Source organism: Patiria miniata, unplaced genomic scaffold, assembly GCF_015706575.1.
Source record: "Patiria miniata isolate m_02_andy unplaced genomic scaffold, ASM1570657v1 HiC_scaffold_2, whole genome shotgun sequence".
Taxonomy (NCBI): domain Eukaryota; kingdom Metazoa; phylum Echinodermata; class Asteroidea; order Valvatida; family Asterinidae; genus Patiria; species Patiria miniata.
Genome location: NW_024037058.1, coordinates 11,012,374 through 11,024,299, shown reverse-complemented (window position 1 = coordinate 11,024,299; position 11,926 = coordinate 11,012,374).

Genomic DNA, 11,926 nt, shown 5'->3' with positions numbered 1-11,926 from the left:
AATTGATCACCTTGAACAAAAAAATAAAAGAAACTGGGATGAAGTCAGTTTACACTGACACAGTGTCACAATGACTTCATTTGTCGGAACTGTGCACACACAAAAACGAAGGAAAATCACCATGGGGTTCATTGGGACAAAAAGCCATGGGTGGTTTTCCTGTGTTAGTCCAGGACAACTGTGCCAAGCCTTGTACGATCAGGATGACCAGTGGGCTTCATTAGGTACAGAGTACTCTTTTAGGACAATGTGCCATTTAGTTGTAGGAAGAAAAAGGTTGCAATCAATTAATGGCATTGTGGGTGGGGCGAGGCTGGTGGTGGTGGTGGTGGGGGGGGGGGGGGGGGTTGATACATCTTGTCACACCAGCCTTTGATAGTCTCTGATGAGGAGGAGGATGCAAGTGTGTTACAAACCTTCAATTGTTACTGATAGGCTTATGGACTTTGTGTACAAGTACCCCCTCAACAGTTAGCAGCCCACTGCAGAGAGGGACATTCCAACGCACTGCCAAGTGCCAATAGACCATTATCATGTTGGGGCCATAGTGATTTTTCCCATTCAAATCAACCAAAGCGAGGCTGGAAGGAAAAATAGGCTGGTTCCTTTTTGCACAAAAAACATTATCATTCAGTACTGTTATGGATACAGGGAACATGACTGAAATGGTGGCAGCATGATAAAGATCTATGGTGACTGATGCTCAAGTGAAGATATAATGGGTTTGTGCTCATTCAAAATAAAATAAGTCAGGTGTATATGTACTCTGCACCATATGCAGCAAGATGCAGCAAGTTGTGCACATGCAAAAAAAAAAATAGAATTGGGGGTAAAGGTAAAGTGGACGAACTTATGTTCACAGGAACGGAGTGCCCATCTCTCTTTCGATGCGATTGGGCCAGACTCGAGTCCATGAAATGCTGCTGTGGGGGGATCGCCCACACCTCCTCCACAGCGAGTCTAGTACCTTCCCAGCACTGAATAATGTTGGTATACCCATTTAACACCTGGGTTGAGAGGAGTAATTGAGGTAAAGGGCCTTACTCAAGGGCACAACATGCACGGCCACGGCACGGCTCGAACCCACAATCCCACGATCATGAGGCCTGTGCTCTACAGCTAGACCACACATGCGTACTCCGTACCATTTGCACGCAAACCAGTATGCCCACTCGGTGCGTCTCTTCTCTGGGTCTTCTGAAAGTGGTCACCAACTGCGCCATCTACTTTTCATTCATGAAGTCCTAAGCAGTACCTCCTGATCAGATATGACTCAGGCAGCTAATCCCAGGAGTTCAGTAGTTAAGCTTGTACTTAGATTAAGCAACAGGTTGTGGGTTGAAAATCCTCCTTTTGGAAGCACTGAATCATATGTTCCATTTTACATGAGATGAAGGATAAACCCTTCTTCACTTGCACACTTTATTGGGACATGCTTTGACTTTGAGACAGATAAAAAGAGCAGTGTGAACACCAGTTTTCATGTATATTTGTGAGGCGTTCTGGCAACATGAGTCAGAACTGGGCAGAGTTATTAAAAAATGAGGGTTAGTGGATATGAGGAAAGAGAATAAATTCTCAGTACAATAAATGTATGTTGCATTTCAGTTGGATCTTCTGTTAACCAGTTATGGTTGCTTAAAGTTTATTTATCAACCTGTCATAAAAGTAAAACACTGAGAAAAAGCCTGTTTCCATTAAAACACTTAATATTCAACAATTTTAATATTATTTCTTCATTAATATGTGTAGCAGACATGGAAGATAACAAGTATCAATAAATTTGAAAAAAAAAAAATCACACATTTTTTTTTTTTTTTCATTTTTCTCCACTTCGTCCTGTGCCGAGTTCCATCTCATTTTTGCCAGAACGCCTCACATTTATGCTGTACATGCGCTGATCACAAGTTGCTTGTATTGTTTGAGTGATGTCAGTGTTTCAACTGTTATATTAAGTCCTCCTAATTCATGGTCATGGACATAAAGAATTCATGAATTTCAAATATTCATAAGTCATGCTTACCCGAAATTTTAATATTCGACCTTGGCTTACCTGAACTCTCATTATACACATTTCTCCATTCATTTGACGTCATGACATCTTTTTTTGCCTGTCATGGTCAAATTTAAGACCCATATCCGGTGTGTTTCGTAGCTGCCGCCATTGCGTCGGTGGTGACTATTTGAGAATCATTTGTTCGTTAATCCACGGGCTCGGGCTGCCCAGGTTTTCCTCCATTTGGGGCTATCCAGAATGTTTTCCTTAGTGGCAGGACCCACCAGAATAAATATGACCCAAAGCCCAAAGCGGGGGCATGAAATGAACAATTTTGGACCTGTATGGGGAGAGGGTTTGCACAAGAAAACAAGGGATTTAGAGGTTATTATGCCTGTCAGAATCGGCCTAAGCCCTCCAAGGCTGTCTGACAATGTTATTGATCTGATTTGGGTTTTTTGTGAGAGGGCAACGGACCCACGAACTGCTAATTGTGATCCGTTTTACCTTGTTTGTTGCGCCGAAGCGTGTATTGTGTGTCAGACACCTTCCAAGAACCACAGCATGTGCGTGTAGGGGTGTGCATGTTCATGGACTCTGATGGACTATTACACAGGTCCTGCCATCTTAGTGGTCATGCGGTAATCTCATTGAAAATGCATCTTATCTTGCCATTGTATCCTGAGCATGAAGGAACCTATTTTGAATGAATATCTCCCCCCCCCCCCAAGATAACCATGTGACCACTAAAAGATGGCGGTATCTGAAGCGGTCTACGTGGCAAAAGGTTAAGTTTTAGGGCATTTGATGTTATAGTGACTTCTTCTGGATGTCTGAACAGAAGGGAGCACAGAGAACTACATGTATATCTTTCTATGCATTTATAAATAGAAATATTAACGAGTCAAGCATAAGTCAAATATGAAGTGAAGTTGTTTGTAAGAAACAGGGAATGAGAAGTGACAGGAAGTAGGTTATGGGCCTGTTTGTTTCATTCCAGATCGTGATCGAGATCATGTGATCCAACGCCGTGCAAAAACAAACGGACTCTTGCGCGTCAAATCCTAATACACATGAACACACATTACGAATGTCGTCTGCTTCAGCTTTTGTAGGCAGAAGGGCTATTTTATGCTTTCCAGAAAAAGTAAATCAATCGTCCTATTTTTAATCACGAAAAATTCAGTCTCAAAGAAGTTCAAAGAAATTTTGTTGCAAAAGCTCATTTGATACTTAATCTGCGGGGAAAACCCTCACTTTTTGTCTCCGTCTGTCGCGCACATCGCCATCTTTGATCTTGCGAACCCACCTCGCAAGCAGGATCCGTTAAAATGTGATCCGGAGCAGCTATCGACACGTTGGATCACTGATCGCAATCCGGATCTGCGTGGAAACAAGTCAAACAGGCCCCTTGTCACAGTTCATTTGAATAACCTGTCACGTGACTTGAAACTGAGTGATTGACTTGTGACTTCTGGTGATTTGTGATGACTTTATTACAACTCTTATATTTGCAAAACTGCGTACAAGAATATACACCTGGAAAGCAATTACCGGTACTGAACAGGACAAAACAAAATGGAGAAATGCATGTACATTTAAGGATTCACGGTTACATTCCTGTGAATGATAGGGAAAGAGAAAGTCTTTCTCTGTGTAGACTAAACCTTTAAAACTGTATGTGGCTTTAACCTAGAACCAACCATTTTTCCCTCCAAAAATCGGTTGTAAAACATCCTAAATAAGAATTACTCATCTTCCATTTTATTTCCATCATAACCCGAAGACATGGATGTATCCGTACGCGTTCGGTTAACATCTTTTTTGATTCATTCACTGAATTTGCCCCAAGGAGAGTGGTTTCTGTGAGAAGTTGACATGCTAGGAACGTGACGATCATTAGGATGAGCGCGATACACCTGAAGCATTGAAAATGATGTGCAGGCTGATTAGTTGAGAGTCAGTTTCAAGAGAATTAGGCTGACAAGTACTTTTCCTTTTATTTTTTTTTTCTCATTCCGTTGTCTGAACTGTTTCAGTCTTCTTTATGTGATGTCTTAATACAGGGATTTTCTTTGGAGGCTTTCTTGCTTAACCGTAACCCCCTTGAGTGATTTACATGGAACCTACCTCACTCTTGCAAAATCCAACACCATATGGTAATCAGCTCTACAGCCAAACTGTTGGACTATGGTGGTATGCCTGACCCCATGTGAAGCATAATCAGTTTACAAGTGCAGTACTCACTCCAACAGATTCTGACAAAACATGCAGTTGGATTTTGAAGGGTGGAGTGGTTAGGGTTAGTACTGCATATATGCACGCTTCCTTCATTTTCCCAACTGGTTAAATAGTTATGAATTTTTTTTCAAATCTCATTTGAAATGAAGTCGGAGACTTCTTAACGAGTATACTGTCACAAGTGGAGATGTTGCTGTGTTATAGCATGTAACTGCAACTTCAGACAACATATCCCAGGTCCGATATGAATGTGAGACATAAACAATGTTTGGGAATAATCCTAAGCAAGATCTGTACAAACTGTCACAAGTGCGGACATTGCTGTGTTATAGTAATGTAACTGTAGCTGAAGACAAAATATCCCAAGTCCGAGAAGAATATGAAAAAAAAAATATTTGGGAAAAATCCTATGCAAAATCTGTGCAATTCACTGCCAAAATCTTGTTCTGGTTGCATATTTGGTTATTTTTAACGGAGTGTTTGATGTTAAAAAATGCCCTGGATAGACACTGACGTGAACAAAATTGTCATGTCAGTGGATGTGGATGATGTGCGTGCAGCATTGGCATTGATGCGGATTTATCGGGACAAGGACACGGAGTGATAAAGATTGCATTTTTATGTGTTTTGAATGAGAGATTGCTCATAAAGATAGAAAGACGTGATGTGACACGAAGGTCGCTCAATCGAAAAAGACGTGATTGAAACATGTATGCATTTGCACTCACTATGTCTGGATTTTATGGAGATGTTGATTTTCACATTCATATCTAGAAGTGTCAAGTCAAGTCCATCACAAGTCACCACAAGTCCCTGCAAGTCCTTCACAAGTCCATCACAAGTCCTTCAGTCTGGAGTCAAGTCACTAGCTATTCAAATGAATTGTTACAAAAGCATTCCTTTGTCATTGTTCATCGCGTTACTTGTGACTGGACTTATGAAAGGACTTGTGACTGGACTTGTGTCTGGACTTGTAAAAGGACTTGTCATAGACTGGACTACAGCACTGTTGTATACAAGTCAGAAAAAACAAGCCCATAATGTAAAATATTGCCTGAATTTGAGATTGTCATATAGGCCTACTTGTTTGTCATACACATTGGGAAAGTATATGTTTAAATAGCAGGAATAAAATTTTAACTAAATCTTGAGGAATGAATGGGAGGTTTGCGGTAACACCATATGAATAATATCTCTGAGTGAGTTGTGTGGTTCTGAAAAGAACCAGTTGGTTTAAAACTGGTTTATATAAAACTTGAGGACTTACTTACAAAAGCCAAACCACGTACAAGAAAAGGGGTAAAAACACTTCACAGAATTAAGAACATACATGTAGATGTACATGTATAGTCAGGGGCGGATCCAGGAATTTTCGCGGGGGGGGGGGGGGGGGGGGTTCTTCAGCTAAAAAATCAGAAATGTATTGTTGACAGGTTTTTTTTGTGTGTGGACACCTGGCCTCCAAAAATCAATTGGTGGGGTGGGGGGGGGGGGGGGGGGGTAATGATGAAGTAAATGTACATGAATGACAGCGTTCAACGTTCGTGAATCATTTGTACAAATCTATTGATGCTTTAAAAATATATGAAAAATATGATGTTGTTGCACACGTTGTTATCTGAAATTGTTTTTTGGGTAGGCAAAACATACATGTGCTGACATTACATACCGGTAATTGTTCGTATTTTTTTCTTCAGGTATTGAAATACCCAGACCACAGTGATTTGTGGAGGCTCTCCCCCAGACTAATCCGGTAATAGGATTAGCAGGACAGATATAGCTAGCTGTCTATTGATCTGGTTTGGGAACCCACATTTGGCTAATCCCTAATTAAGCTGGTGCTTTTGTCCTTCAATGGTTAACTGCTGACAGTTAGACCCTGTCAGGGTTTTGCCTTTTACTGTTTTGCATCGTAAGACCTGGAGTGAGTATACAGAGGTTTCTATTAGAGTTGTATTGTAACTAATTTAAGCATTATATGCACCATTAGATTTGAATACTTTGACATTGAATAGCTCAATTCTTTTTAAAGGGCCATGCAATATAATTCTTTAATGCAATCCTTGAAAATACACCTTTGTGGCATTTAACCTTATTTTCAATTTTCGTTTGCCATTATTATTCTTTGTTTTTATGCCATCTAGTGACGAACAATTTTGAAACTCCGTACATGCATAGAACAACTCATCATGAACATACCCAAGAAATTTTCGTGACTATAGGTCAAAGGGTTTTGGAATTCTTGCTAATTAATTATTCATATGTACGAATGGTAATTCTGCTCTGTGTACATGACGTATGGGAAAGTTCAGTTTCCGATTTTTTATGTTTTTAATATAAAAAGATATGCAAGGCTCAAGGCTAAAAAGTCATAACAGCTTGGGTCGCGAAGAAAAAAATTCAAGGCTATCGCGGAAAAAGTGGAGGGGGAGCGGATTCTCCCCCCCCCCCCCACCCGGTCCTTTTAGGGGTTAAAGAGGTGCACTTTTCAATAAAAAAAATTAACCAAAAAGGGATGTCAAAAAGTTTTCATACATTTAAGAGGAGCAGAAAATTGCACAAAATGTGTTCGTAAGAAAAATTCATCGCATGCCCCTTTTTATATCGAGTATCAAACATTGTGGGGTGGAGCACTGGTACTGCTATGGTACATATTTAGAACCTTATGTGTTAAGGCTGAGCCACAGGGCAATGGTTTTGTATCGCTTGGATGGTCATGAGTAAACCATTTGTGCATTCATTGTTACTAGATTAAAATCAGAAAGTCTGGAATGTTTTCATAGCAATTATTTTTATTATCTATTTTGGAATCTGTGTGGGACTGGTGGCGATGAATAAAAATGGAAGTCTGGGCCGAAGCTGAGTCTCAAAAATCATCCCACGGGTTGTTTTGTGATAAAAAAATAAATAATATGGTATAGGGCCTATTATTTGTACACTTCTTTGCCGGCCTCTGACTCACGTCCAACCTGTATCAAATGTTGCCATCGGTCTCTCGGAAGAAAACAGAGCCATGGACAAACTGTCCTAATTTTCCTCCCATTTGGCCAACATTTGTTCAGTGAGAACGACCTCAATTAGATTAGTACCCGCCGAATGTCTCCGCTCGCCCAGATTGTGTGTCAGTAGAGAAGAAAAGATTCAAGGAATTAAAAACAAGATTGCACTGGGAGATCTATGCACTCTGCACGGTGCCAGTACATTCAACCCTTTTCAAGTTTTAAAAAAATATTTTTATTGCTGATCAGAGGATTTTTTTTGTGTGTTTAAGTGGATTGAAAGGAAATGCTTTTCTTCAAACTGTTACATTTGGGACGAAGAGTCTCTCAACTTTGTGTTGAAATAAGTGCTTAACCCTAACCCCTAGGCCCTTTTTGCTAGGAACAATTTTCAATCTTCTAAAATCTTCAAAATTTTGCATTTTTGTTCAAATGAAGGATACCCAGCACCTCAATCCTTCAAAATCGTCAGACAGTCCTGCCTGTCAAAAACCTCCTCCTCTTCTAACACCATTCATCCTCAATTTTCCAAAATCCTCATGTGCTTCAAGACCATTCATCCTCAATCCTCCAAAATCCTCATGTGCTTCAACACCATTCATCCTCAATCCTTCAAAATCCTCATGTGCTTACAACACCATTCATCCTCAATCCTCCAAAATCCTCATGTGCTTCAACACCATTCATCCTCAATCCTCCAATACCCTCCAAATCCGCCAAGAGGATTTTTGAGGATTGAGGTGGGCTAGGGTTAACACTTATTAAATAAATGCACATTATGCAGCCCAATCCAACTATTTTGTCCAATGAATATATTCATCTGCTTCACTTAAATTTAGAATCAGTGGCTCGTCAAGCTCTTTTATAATCTGAAGTTGCTTTGAGCATTGCATTTTTTTTTTGTATGAGCATATTTTGCTTTTTGTAGCACTTCCGGAGGAGGTTGGCATTGCAATTTCTCAGCTGCATCTTGAACAACTTGGCTTTCGAGAAAGTTCCAACAAGTACATTTGACTCACTGAAAACCAAAAAACATGCATCATGTCCCACGAAAAATACTGGGTTGATTCTAGCTAAGGGCCATATGATTCATTGAAGAATGGGATGAAAGTATTTGCCACTTGGAAAGAAGGGAGATATAGACGTGTATAGAATGCCAAGCGAGATTGGTTAAGATTGCAGGAGTAATATCATCATTGGAATGCTGCTCCTCTAGAAGCCTAAGCCATCCCTTACATCCCTTCACCTGTCCTGTTCCGTCTCTCCGGAATGACTCCTCAAATCCATCGATTTACCGACCACCTGCCCTTCCCCGAGACTTGCTCGCGTCATAATAAGATTCTGCCAAGAAAGGGTCTGCTCCTCGCCAAACAGTACTACTGGGGGGACCGGATGTATTGATGTCTTGAAGGGAAATTGTGTGTTTGGTAAACATCTTAGCATTTCTTTGGGCATTTGGAAGGTTGGGAGAGAGGGGGGGGGGGGGGGGGGGGAGAAGAGTTCGGAAGGGCGCAATGCCAGCTGGTGTGCTCAGTGCATAATTTCTGTTTGATGAAGACTGGCATCCCGACTACTGTTTCATGGCAGATTAGAGTTTCCCTGCTACTGTTTCATGATGAGGTCAGGCAGTGGAGGTTTATGCTTAAAAGGATTTGTTGGCTAAGTCTGAATTGAGTGGATCAAAGCATGCGTGTGTGTGTGTGATCCTAACATGATCCTAGATCATCTTCATACTCTGATGTACATGTATGACCTGTATGTCAGACAAATAATTCTGCATGGCAACTTGAGTTTCTGGGAAGCGGCATGGTTCATTGCAAACATGTTTTTCAATTCTTTCATGCAAGGAACCAATTTAAAAATAATGGATACAAATGATCTACATGTATGCTCCATTCTATTATGAAACATACATGTACCTTTGCATTACCACATGAAACTGGGGAAAGAGTTGGATAGCACATGTAATTAGTGGTTTGGGGACCAATGTCTATACAGCACAGAAGCTGGCATGGATTTCATGAAAAAACCCATTCACTATGTATTAGTTAGGTTTTTGGGGGGGGGGGGTGGTTGGAAAAAGTGAATTAAGAGTAGAGATAATGGAGATGTACATGTAATGAAAACTTTATCTTTGAAGAAACCTGTGTATTTTCTGGTTGTGTATGATCTTCTTGGATTTACATCTGCCCCTTCCACCAAAGAAAGAAAGGAAGAGAATTTCACAAATGTCCAGGAGGGGGCAAATGCATTTAGTGGCAGATGTATTTAGTCAACTGGATGTGTTTCATGATGCATACAACGCAAAGATTTTCATGTTTGAATCCCTATTACTACAGAACTACAAGTCCGATTGGGTTGAAACTTTGTATGTACATAGACAGGGACGTGCTATAGGTTAAAATTAAAGTGACGTCAAGATGACTACATCACATGTGACGTCACACCAAATGTTCATTTTCAAATGTCTTTATCTAAAGAAATGTATGTCCAATTTGGTTGTAACTTGGTAGGTACATAGACCGGGATGCGTTATAGATGAAAATTGAAGGGACGTCATGATGATGTCACCACATGTCATGTGACGTCAAATTAAAGGGGTATTTTTTCAAGGCCTATAAAACTATAGGTCCGATTTGGTTGTCACTTTGTATGTACCTAAACAGGGACTGTGTGATGAAAGAATGAAATAGATGAAATTGGAAGTGACGTCATGATGATGTCAACACTTGTCATGTAGAGCCACTTCAAGCAGCCGCAACGGCTGTAGTTGTCCACGTGGCAAACACGTTTCTTATTCTGTCTGCTTCTGAATTATGCACACATTGCAGGTGTGTGTATTGCCAAACCTATCGCGACATCTCGCTTTCCTATACACAAGTGTGATCTTAGAAAATCATGTTGGATAGATTGCATTCAGCAGTCATTGTATGAGGTGCACGCTTTGTTTTATGTTAATTCATTCATGCACAAGAGCTCTATTCATACATCCCGTTGAACAAAACCACACACCTAAAAGATGACTACAGTGCAAAGAATCATTGGGAAAGCTGTTTCGTTTGCAGGATTAACACCTGAGGATCGTTTAACACCTCAAATCGGAATTTCAAAAAAACAAAGGCGATTGACAGGAACCCAGGTGCAGTCGTAGCAAAGCTGTCACTGTTGCTATTTTCTGCAGACATGTTTGTGTGTTGTCTGCTAATGTGTTAGAGAATGAGATTGCATCAGTGATACAATGTATGACATCATTCACTGACAAGCAGTGATCACATCGTGTGTGTAATTAGGTTGATTAACTTTGAACCAGGCCCGTCGGCCCGTCACCCCCCCCCCCCCCCCCTCCCTTGCAAGCAATTGCCCCCCCCCCCCCCCCCCAGCAAAAACCACAAGCAACAACACGTTTTTTTCTTGTGGTGTGCCCCCCTAGCTGGTACTACGTGCCCACTCCCCCCCCCCCCCCCCCCCCCCCCCGCCCCAAATGCCCAGAGCTGGCGACGGTGCTGGTTTGAACTTCATTCAACATTCATGACAATTAAAAGGATTCCATCTTCTTCTTTTTGCCTTAACAGGCCTTTTCATCTTCAGTGTAAATTCAAACTTAATCGAGTCTCATTTGTTATTTTTGTTTTCTTTCATGAAACTTTTGATGATGGTCTGCTTCTCCTGTGTAATTCACACCTTCGCTTCATCAATTACAGGTAAGAAATAAATTGTTCACTGTTCAGATGTGTTCAAAAAAAATTCTATTGTAAAAAGCTTGCCTTATTTTTCATTGAAATACCTTTATTTTATTTGAGTGTAGAAATTGAGTCAACCGAGATATAATAATTGAAATGCCTTTCACGTTTTGACCCAGATTATAATTATTTTGTTGTGAAAGAAATCAATGTACGTTATTCCAGCAAATCCCCCTATTTGCAATTTAAGTACTTGTGTAGGTCAGGAATTTGCTTAGTCTACCGTACAATCCCTGTCAGCCCTCAAATTGTTTTCATTTGGGTCACTCTAGTAATGGGTTCTCAAATAAGTGACTGGTAAAATGTTGCGGTAGCTGATATTCGACGAAGTGCTTTGGGGAAATATCTATATCAGAAATTGCCTCAGATCACACCAACAATTGCTTTTCTATAACTGCATGTCTCCTCAATGATCCCCCATTTACATTTAACTGCCCACATTTTCATTCCCAACACTACGCCCTATATACCCGATCTATGATCGGGTAAATCAGCTTGTCACTAAATAAGTGAGGCACTGAAAACATGCCCCAACCCCAGATTTTATTCTTGAGAGAGATTCAAACCTGTGTACAAAGCTTTACCTCAAGAAAGTTAACTACCTTTGAGTTTAAACTCAAGGTAGTTACAACAACGTGCCCAAGGACGATGCATGCTAACCTCAGATCTTCAAGTGTACATGTCTTGAGTTGCTCTCCATACTTTAGTTGATATTTCTCAGATGACCCCCTATAGAGCGTGTAAGTCTCATCAGTCCTCATTCACTTTTTCTGTGAACGTCTTGGTACCAAACAGGGACTCCCACGTTATCTGCGTGATTGAATTGAACGGAAGTTGAGGTCAACATTTTCAATTTTATAATAATCACTTTACAATATTTTCGATGTGTTGTAACATTGTAATGCTTTCTTATCTTTCAAATTACCCCTTGAATGACTGTTGAAAACAGT